At 37.3% G+C, this 11,292-nt stretch overlaps 1 long non-coding RNA gene across 1 annotated transcript; it reads left to right on the top strand.

Moving 5' to 3' along the window:
- Positions 1 to 1,783: 1,783 nt before the first annotated feature.
- On the top strand, positions 1,784 to 5,626 carry LOC127986010 (uncharacterized). Its single transcript, XR_008160713.1, has 5 exons — positions 1,784 to 1,864; positions 2,375 to 2,446; positions 3,226 to 3,253; positions 3,470 to 3,566; positions 4,586 to 5,626. It is a non-coding gene; the product is annotated as an uncharacterized LOC127986010 (long non-coding RNA).
- Positions 5,627 to 11,292: the final 5,666 nt, after the last annotated feature.

Genomic DNA, 11,292 nt, shown 5'->3' with positions numbered 1-11,292 from the left:
TGGACACGCCCTTTAACGAAAACTCAAGATCTTCACAATTTAACATCGCACAGGCCTTTAGATTAGACTGACTACAAAAAAGACATTGATGTCATAAAATTTCTAGGAGTAGTTTGAAGCAGCGTAAAATATGTCACTTCCTGTTGCCAATAGGTAGCGATATGACTATAACTGACTATAAGAAGTTTGGGGCAGATTGGACATTGTATGTCTAAGTTATAGCAACTTCATTTTTCATGGCGAATCATCGAAATTCGCCAGGCCGCCACACACACGCCCTTCGACGAAAACTCAAGATCTTCGAAATTTAACATCGCAAAGGCCTCTATATCAGGCATACCAAATACAACGCATGGAAATGACAAAAATGACACAAAATTTGCTCATAAAATTAAAAATAACTGACTTCCTGTTGGGTTTCAGATTTTGCTCCAAGATACTTTTTTGTAGGTATTGGAGAGTTACATGTGTATACCAGTTTTCATACATGTACGTGAAACTTAGCTCGAGGCGCACACTGTTGAATGTGTATAGGTGGCACTGTCGAGCCATTATGCCACACCCACTTCTGAAACCCATATCAGAAGTAAATTTTCGCCAGTTCTGAGGTGTGTGCACAGTTTCATGACTTTTCGAGCATGTTTAGGCCCTCAAAAATGCGATTCATTTTGGGGAAGCTGAATAATAATAATAATAATAATAATAAATATAGCTGCAAGCAGCAATTACGGGGCCAAGCACTGTAACGGCAAATGTAGGAGCTAAGCATGGCATGGAGCATCACACCAAATGCATTAATGAACAATAACAGCAATTTTAGGATTATTGTAATTGAAATGGCTAAAAAAAAATAAAAAATACCAGCTCTACTAGCATGATTACTTGGCTTATCAAGTTTTACCAATAGGCAGCACTGTTATAAAATCTATTTGGTGTACTCTGTGTTACTTTTTAATGACACACAAAAAGTTTGGTGTTAATATACCAAAGCATTCCAGAGATACAGCCTCAAGTGTCATTTTCTCATTGTGCCTCAACTTCGTTGCTGTATTATGCAAAAACGCTTTTGTCTATCGACACAAAATCCATAACTTTGTGTCAGCATAGTCTGAAGATCATCTGATTCGAATTTGGTGAAAATCGGACCTACGGTTGATGAGGAGTTTGAAAAAGTAGGTTTTCAACATAAATCAAAATGGCGGACCGGAAGTTCAGCTTACTATGGCATATTTGGTTTCTATGTTATCGGCATAAGCCAGGGAATATTTTGAATCCAGTTTTAATGCAATATGCTAATGCAATAATAAGTTATTAGCATTTTTAAAAGTGTAAATATTCATTGTTAATGAATGGTTTATTCCCACCCAGCACCAGACGTCATTTGGACGTCGTTTTCTGGTCTAAATCAAGTCGGCCAGTCATGGCCATCTTTTAGACCAAAAAGCGACGTTGAAAATTGGTCTTCATTTGGTCCGTCGGATTTGGTCCAAATTAAGCCCAAAAAGCGACGTTGAAAATTGGTCTTCGTTTGGTCCGTCGGATTTGGTCCAAATTAAGCCCAAAAAGCGACATTTAACGTCTTTTTTTTTTTTTTTTTTAATTTAGCCCAAAAATAGATGTAAATGGGCTTTAGTCCAAATTTAGCAGAAATTTTTTTTTTTATTTCGCACCACAAAGCCATTAACATAAACTAGTGAAGAAATTAGACATCATGTCTGATCGCACTGTTAAATATATTTAAATATATTTTGAAAACACTTGATGGTCACGCGCTGTACTGGAATCACCATGGAAACGGGGCTCAGCTCAACCGTCAAGCAGCTGAACAGACGCTGTCTCTCATGGTTGTTTTCACTAATTTCAGGTAAGTTTAATCCCTAAATTACACAAATGTTACATAAAAGTGTCCCTGAAACTTTCTTTCATGTAAATGACACGCTTTCGTTGAAAATGTAGTTTATAGAAATGGTCAGTGTCTTCATGAAAAGTCCGTTAGCATCTCAACTGTAATGGTAACTACAAGAGGTAACTTTATGTGCATTTTTCACAATATATTTCGCCTACATCAGCATGAATCTGTAATTTTCTTATATATGTATGTGTTTATATAATATTTTCATAATGTTTGTGTGTGTTTGTGTTTGTTTGCCTGTTAGTTATTTTGATGTCCACACTGTAAGAGTATTAATCGATTAGTAAACCTAAAACTTTAAATTCTGTTATTATTCTTTTAATTTTTTTGTATAATCTGTAAATTAATTTTCTTTTCTGCATTTCACCTCTGCTATAGTTTATTTATAATAAACATGGCATTGTATAATAAATATTGTTGGCTTAGACAGATTGACAGAATGACAGATTGTTTATGTTCTAGATTCTTCCATGCTGATGGCCGTGCCTGTATCCAGCTGAAGAACATTTTTAGACATTATGAAACATATAACTAGTAAGTAATACCTCAGACATACACTATTATTCAAACGTTTAAGGGTCAGATTTATCATGTATTTACATTTACATTTATTCATTTAGCAGACTCTTTTATCCAAAGCGATTTACAGATTAAGACAGTGGAAGCAATCAAAAACAAGAGCAATGATATATAAGCAATGTTATAGTGCTATAACAAGTCTCAGTTAGCTTAACACGGTACACCATAGCATGGGATTTTAAATAATATAATAAATAAAGAGAAAACAGAATTAAAAAAAAGAGTAGAACAAGCTAGTTAGAGGTCTTTACTCGTACACACACACATACACACAATTGCATAATAAATGTAAAGAAAATATAATACAAAAAGATTAGAAAGGTAGTTAGATTTTTTTTAAGAATAGAATTAGAATAGTGAGTGTTAAAGTTAAAGGATCAAATAAAGGTGGAAGAGAAATAGAAAATATTATTTAAAAATGTATTTAAAATAAATCTTTTATGCTCACCACTGCTGCATTTATTTGATTAAAATACAGTAAAATAGTAATATTTGAAATTACTAGGGGTGTCCTTGACTAAGGTTTTTCATAGTTGAATCAGAATTTTTGAATCTTGCCGATATTCGACTGATAGTCTAATCATATGTTTGGGGGCAGAATACATTGAGTCAAGTCAGACATTCGACAGTCATAATTACTGATCTTAACACACTGGTAAAATGTGTTATGAACACCTCGCAGATATAAACGGGGTAAATAATAGTTCATCATTGATGGATCTTTTCTATTTCAGAGACTGAAAATCATTGATAAACCACAAGGTAATTGTGAATAAACTTATTGCAAGAGGAATAATAAGAAGAAAAGAAAATGCATGTGTGATTTAATATTGCTTCTTATTTTTCAATGTTGAAAGTTCTTTCTTCTCATCTTTGTGCATTTTCAGATGTTGTGCATATTTATGGATCAAATTATTTAACGTTGTTTAAATTTTTAACATTATAATATTGGTTGTCTTCTCTTTTTTCATAATTAAGCTCCAACCCCAGTTAAGCAGACCTGAGCAGCCGATCAAGGATCAGCAGAAACTCTGCAGAACGGTGGTCCTCCAGCCCAGGACTGGACACCAGTGTTGTAAGTCATTCTGTCTCTTTATAGTGAATGTTCAGAACATATTGCAGGAGATCTCAACATTGTCTCACAAGGTCCTTTTACATGCAGAGTTTTGCACCAACCTAGTGCAGTGCACCTGAACACATTAATCAAGGTCTTCAGTTTTGCTAACTATAAGTCACAGACAGGTGAGTTTGATCAGGTGTGGACGTAAACACTGGGTGTGCTTCACTCAGGTCCGTTGCTCAGTACTCAGTGGCTGCCTCAATCACTATTTTCATTTTACGGTGCACTGATAATTCGCTATAAGAAAACACGTAATAGATTTTAAAACACAAACCAATAATATATTTCAGCATAAACATATCACTAGACAGGTAATGTCTAATCTAGTAAACATTTCCAATTAATTTATTAATTAAATCTTGCACATACATGTAATAAAGTATTCATCATAATGTGCTGTAAATAGCATTAAAGTAAGATATCAGTTTTATTGTTGTGCATTAATGTCAGTAGTGATGTTGTACAATGAGGACAGAGATAGTCACCAGTGTATAGTGAGCCACAGTGCTTACCAGTACCTACATTTGTGTACACAATATATTCACAACTTGGCAAACTGTGAAGCTGATTGAGACGTAAACTCTGCATGACAGTGGACCTTAATCCAAGCATATGTCTCTGTACTAAAGTAATGGGAGTTACCAGATCAGGGTGTTTTTAGACCATGATACCTGATTGGCTGACATCATAGTGACGGTAGGTTTAGGGTGGGGTTTAGGTAAGGGGGATCATTTTGATTGCATGATTTAGAAACACCCAGCAGTTTGAAAACACCCACAAAGTCATAAACGCCCACTTTTACTCTGCAGAGACCTAAGTCTCACCTTAATGGCCAGAGCTGACAACCCCTGACATACTGATTAGTTAATAATCCCTCATAAAGAATGAGTACACTTTAATTTGTACATTTTGGACAAACATTGTTTTTTTATTATTAATTTACATTTTAGTTACGGTTTTCTTTCTCACTTTAGATGCTGCAGAAAAAAGAGCGAGGCTAAAGCATTCAAAGTGGAAACATCTGCCGTGGCTCATTAATCCAGAATTGGGACGGAGGAAGGAGCAGAAGAAGCAGAAGATCAGAGATCAGGCAGAGATCTACTGGTGCCCCTGTGGGAACCCCATTTACCTAATGTGTTAGTTTAACCAAAGATTTTCCTCACTCACCTTTATGTTGTTCCAAACCAGACTTTTGTTCATCCTTGAAACATAAATGCGGAACTTTTTAATGAAATTTGAGATTATTTTCTTTATATAAAATAACACATTCACACAAGCACCATGATGCATCAGTGTTGCATTGGCGTGAGAGCTGGCGCTTTTGGTGCTTTTGTGAAAATCCATTGGGGAGTCATAATTTCTGAATAGATTATTTTTGCTGTTGTTATTGTTTGTTTGTTTTTTTTTTGTACACAAGGCATCTGTTAAAAAAATATCTTAATTTGTATTCTGCACAAAAGGGTGTTATGGGTTTGGGGCAACATGAGGGTAAGTAATTAATGACAGAATTAAAATTTTTGGTTGTTCTAATGTGGTTATAATTGGTCATAGTTTATTTGTCTTGAAAAAATATATTTATACAGAAACATGGATTAATTTGATAAGTTTATAGTAAAGCCTTTTAAATTGATAAAAAAAAAAAAATCTAAATAAATACTACTCTTTTGCAAGGTCTATTAAAAAAATATGGACAAATGTAATGGTTTCCACAAAATATTTGGCAGCACAACGGTTTTAAACTGATAATAATCAGAAATGTTTCTTGAGCAGCAAATCAGTATATTATAATGATTTCTGAAGATCATGTAATACTGAAGACTGAAGTAATTGTGTTAAAAATTTCAGTTTACAGGCATAAATTACATTCTACAATGCATCCACATAGAAAACAATTATTTCTGTAGTTATATTTCACAATATTACAGTTTTTACGGTCTGTTTAATCAAAAGAAGCTTAAGATGTGATCAAGATTTTACATGAAAGATGTAATGTGTCAATAAATGTGTCAATATACTGTGAATTGTCTTATTTTCACTAATTAGGAATATGACAAATAATTCATGGTTGTAATTAGGTCTGGAAAAGACGTCTTTTCACCGTTCACTATTCAACCACATTTAAACGTAATTTGGACGTCTATTTATAGACGTCTTTTTGACGACCTGAAAAAGACGTCGTTTCACCTTTCACTTTTCAACCACATTTAAACGTAATTTGGACGTCTATTTATAGACGTCTTTTTGACGACATGAAAAAGACGTCGTTTCACCTTTCACTTTTCAACTAAATTTTAACGTTGTTTAGACGACTGCCAATGACGTCTTTTCGACGTCTTTTCAACGAGTTTTTGCTGGGTGGGTTACTCTTGATCAATAGGTGGCGCTGTTACCAAATTTCTGTGGCGTGGTCAGTGTGAGGTGGCGATGACACATACAAAGTTTGGGGCAAATATGTCAAAGCGTTGCAGAGATACAGCCTCAAAAGCATTTTGGCACCCTTCCAGCAAATTCGTTGATGCACTAAATGAGAATCGTTTCGTATATCGACACGAAATCCATGACTTTTTGCCAGCATGGTCTAAAGATGATCCACGTCAAATTTGGTGAAAATCGGACTAACGGTCTAGGAGGAGTTCGAAAAAGTAGGTTTTTAACATTAATCAAAATGGTGGACAGGAAGTATGGCCAATTTTTGCATAATTGGTATCAATGCTCTCGGCATGACCCACAGAATGTAGTGAGACCATCTTAATTTTAATAGTCTAATTTATTCAAAAGTTATTAGCATTTATGAGATATTTCATTAGAACTATTGGCCACAAGGTGGCACTGCCACCAAACGTTTTGAGTACCTTCAGGGCATTGAGCCGGATATATTTGTAATTATTTTCGTAACGATGCCATGCTGCGTTCAAAAAATACAGCATTTTAAAACATAATTCAAAATGGCTGACGCCTAAAATGGCCGACACAGAAAAAATTTATATCATTCGACTCGACATGACTCACTGAATCTAAAGAGACCAGTTTTGTGATTTTTGGCCAAACCATTCAGAAGTTATAAGCCAAAATATGCATTTCTCATATCTCCTGACCACTAGGTGGCGCTGTGTCAAAACACTGCAGGTAGTCTCAGATCATGCCTATTATAACACACACCAAGTTTGGTCGCAAAACGCTGAACCGTTGCCGAGATATAGCCTCACGTTTATTTTTGCGTGCTTTTTGTCAAATTTTTTCACGTGTCATTCGAGAACGGTTAGACTAATCAACTTGAATTCCATAACTTTTAGCCAGCATTGTCTGAAGATCGTCTGAGCCAATTTTCGTGAAAATCGGAGTAACCGTCTAGGACGAGTTTGAAAAAGTAGGTTTTTCGAACAATCGAAAATAGCGAAAAAACTAAACCTTGCGATTTATGAATTGTATGGTTCATTCGACTTGGCATGAGCCAAGGATTCAGAGGAAAAAAATAATTTAAATTTTCTGGCTTACGGTTCAAAAGTTATCAGCATACAAACATTGAAAGTTTGGACAAGTGGTGGCGCTAGAGAGTAGGAGTTAGAGACTTCAAATTTGCTATAGTTAATGTTGGGACTGTCCTCTATCAGTGTGCCAAATTATACACCTTTCCCGTAATCGGTTCTATGGGCTGCCTTAGACTTGCGGCGGAAGAAGAAGAAGAAGAACGCCAACGAAAACAATAGGTGCCTACGCACCTTCAGTGCTTGGCCCCTAATTAAAGCTGCAAGCAGTGATGAACGGGCCCTCGCACCCGGGCTCACCGGCAGCGAGTGGCTTTAGTAAATAGGTGAACGGTGAGAACTATGCATTTAAACTCATAAATATTAGTAGAATGTATCAATGTTTATTCCATATATGTGCCAATTTTCCTGCTGCCAGCAGGTGGCGCTATCATTATAATGGAATATTGGCCTTCAGATGTGTTCAGGGCAGGACTTTTATCGAACATGTGAAGTTTGGGGAAGATTGAACATTTTATGCCTGAGTTACAACAACTTCTCTTGCTGTGGGGAGACATCAAATTTTGTCATGGCGTTATGGACACGCCCTTTAACAAAAACTCAAGATCTCCACAATTTAACATTGCACAGGCCTTTAGATTAGACTGACCACAAAATACATTAATGTCAAAAGATTTCTAGGAGTAGTTTGTCACAGCTTAAAACATTTCACTTCCTGTTTCCAGCAGGTGGCGCTATAACTATAACTGAATATGGGCATGTAGAGCTGTTAAGGGCAGAAGTCTTAACCCTTTAGGCGCCAGAGGTTTTTTCCTAAAACTTTCGATTTTGACATCTTAATTTCAAAAGGCTATATGTTAAAATTTATAAAAGATAGAGACCTTCTGTAAATTATAAAAATATTAAGGATGACCCAATGTTTATGTAGGGATTTTATTTTCCCATCTAATTTGCATTTTATGACGTCATATGGGGGTGGTCATCTTGAATTATAGAATTTTCATGAAAAGTCACGTTTAAATGATAAAATGCATTACTTCTTTCCCCCAAAAAATGTCCCTCACCTTCTGTGTGCTATATTGCACAATACTGAATTCTCAGGTAAATAGTAAGTAGTAAACAAACTATGTAAATCATTACTAATAAATGGTAGAAACAAACCGAATGTATGTAGCGGTTGGGATTTTCAGTTTACTACATGCAGCAGACACTCTGATTCCATGTATGGGGCACATATATATTATTCATATGACACACAAACACAAGTAGACAAGACCTGTTTAGTTCAAAATCTATGCCCCGTGTCACATCGCCTCTGCTTCTGCTATGAGCAGCGCGGCCATATCTGCCTCGCGCACGCGCCGAGTGTGCACATCTCGGACTACTGTCAGTGTCATTGTGACTCCCCACCTTGCCTCCTAACTGTCCTATGAATACTTCGACCTCGTCTAACATACCCAGTGGCATTAGACAAAGTCTCCACTACAATACTGTCGCCGCAATTGCTGAGAGGTGCGGTCAGAAGACAAATATACATGTCTAGTGCGGTAAAAATCTCCCGCCTCGTCCCCGCAACAATAACACGCCTGCTAATTTTGCGATGAACACTCCGACCCCGGCAAACATTGTTCACACCTCTGACATTTGGCAAAGGAACATTTATTTACATTGGGCAAAGGATTCACCATCTGTGCTTGGTGGCTATACTTTCACTTTCAGTATCGCCGTCATCTTCTGAATGCAGATATTCCCCTTCAGAATCAGTGTCCGCGAATAGAAGTCCCAACACCTCATTGGGGCTTTATTGAAGCTTTATTGATGCCATCAGAAAATAATAATAATGATAATAATAATAATCTAATGCCAATACTCGCTGACGTTGACAATATTGGTCAGATAAAATGGCTCACTCTCACACAAGCTCCGCTTTTTTCCCACTGATTCAATGCGCTCTATCTCGAAGATTTTGTATAGGACCATGACGTTTTTTTCAGTCAGAGATGAAGTATTACATGTCTGCTATCTGGTGCAGGGGAGGTTGCATGAAATATGACACCCTATTTGACAAAATCGGCCGTTTTATTCAGTGCCGCATCTTGTCGAGTAAACTCGACCGTGGCGCCAAGAGGGTTAACTAACATGTGAAGTTTGGGGCAGATTGGACATTCTATGTCTAAGTTACAGCAACTTCCTTTTTCATGACGAAAGATCGAAATTTGTCAGGCCGCCATGGACACGCCCTTTAACGAAACCTCAAGATCTTCGCAATTTAACATTGCAAAGGCCTTTAGATTTAACGGACCAAGTTTGGTGTTGCTCTGAATAAATCTCTAAGAGGAGTTCATTAAAGTACAACCCCTGAAAATGGCAAAAACAATGCCAATTTTGCAGAGAAAATTCTAAATAACTGACTTCCTGTTGGGTTTCGGATATCGTACCAAGATACTTTTTTGTAGGTATTGGTGTGTTACATTTGTGTACCGATTTTCGTACATGTACGTGAAACATAGCTCGAGGCGAACTCCATTGAAAGTGTATAGGTGGCGCTATCAAGCCATTTTGCCACACCCGATGGAATATTGGCATTCAGATCTGTTCAGGCCAGGACTCTTATCACACATGTGAAGTTTGGGGTAGAGCGGACATTTTATGCCTGACTTACAACAAGTTTTATTCCCTTTGACTTTGAACTTTGTCACAGTGCCATGGACACGCCTTTTCAAGAAAACCCAAGATCTCCATAATTTAACATTGCACAGGCCTTTAGATTAGACTGACCTTTAAAAAGACATTGATGTCAAAAAATTTCAAGGAGTAGCCTGTCGAAGTGTAAAATATATCACTTCCTGTTGCCTATAGGTGGCGCTATGACTATAACTGAATATGGGCATGTAAATATGTTCAGGTCAGTAGTCTTATTAAACATGTGAAGATTTGGGCACATTGGACATTGTATGTCTGAGTTATAGCAACTTCATTTTTCATGGCGAATCATCGAAATTCGCCAGGCCGCCACGGACACGCCCTTTAACGAAAACTCAAAATCTTTGCAATTTAACATTGCAAAGGCCTTTAGATTAGGCACACCAAATTTGGTATTCATCTGAATAAATCTCTAGGAGGAGTTCGTTAAAATACAACGTACGGAAATGACAAAAATGACACAAAATTTGATCATAAAATTAAAAATAACCGACTTCCTGTTGGGTTTCGGATTTTGCTCCAATATACTTTTTTGTAGGTATTGGTGTGTTACGTGTGTACCGATTTTCATACATGTGCGTAAAACGTAGCTCGAGGCGCACGCTGCTGAACGTGTATAGGTGGCGCTGTCGAGCCATTTTGCCACGCCCACTTCTGAAACCCATATCAGACGTAAATCTTCACCAGTTCGGAGGTGTGTGCAAAGTTTTGTGGCTTTTGTGACTCGCACCCGGGCTCACCACCACCCAGTGCCCATAGGAGGAACCGTGAACGTTGGGCCATATGCTCATAAAATAGTAAATATTTTTGCCACATTTCCTGCTGCCAACAGGTGGCGTTATGATTATAACTGAATATCGCCATGTAAATGTCTTTAGGCCAGGACTCTTACCAAACATGCAAAGTTTCAGGCAGATCAGACATCTCATGTTTAAGTTAGTATAAAATAAGTCATTCCTGTTGCCAGCAGGCGGCACTATACTTATAATTGAATATTGGCCTTTAGTTGTGTTCAGGCCAGGAGTCTTATAAAACATGTGAAGTTTGGGTCAGATTGGGAATTGTATGCATGAGTTACAACAACTTCCTATTTCATAGTATTAATAGCATCCTTTAGCAAGCGTTGTTAGAATGTTTGAAAATATTTCTAGCATGATTAGCACACAATGGCAAATTTTATTGTGTTGCAGTCCTGATGCGTGTGCAAAGTTTCGTGAGTTTTGGAGCATCTTTAGGCCCTCAAAAATGTGATTCATTATGGAGAAGAAGAAGAAGAAGATACGGAGCAATTCCAATAGGGTCCTCGCACTGCAGTGCTCGGGCCCTAATAATAATAAACAAAGCAGATACAAGAGTGTCGTCGCACCACGGTGCTCGGGCCCTAATAATAAAGGAAGCAATTCCAAGTGGGTCCTCGCACCATCGCTGCTCGGGCCCTAAATATAGCTGCAAGCAGTGATGGCGGGCTCAAGCCATCTGTGCAACACTACCTC

Source organism: Carassius gibelio, chromosome B21 (genome assembly GCF_023724105.1).
Source record: "Carassius gibelio isolate Cgi1373 ecotype wild population from Czech Republic chromosome B21, carGib1.2-hapl.c, whole genome shotgun sequence".
In the NCBI taxonomy this organism is placed as follows: domain Eukaryota; kingdom Metazoa; phylum Chordata; class Actinopteri; order Cypriniformes; family Cyprinidae; genus Carassius; species Carassius gibelio.
The sequence above is the reverse complement of the archived record's forward strand: the minus strand, read 5'-3'. Positions and strand labels throughout refer to the sequence as shown.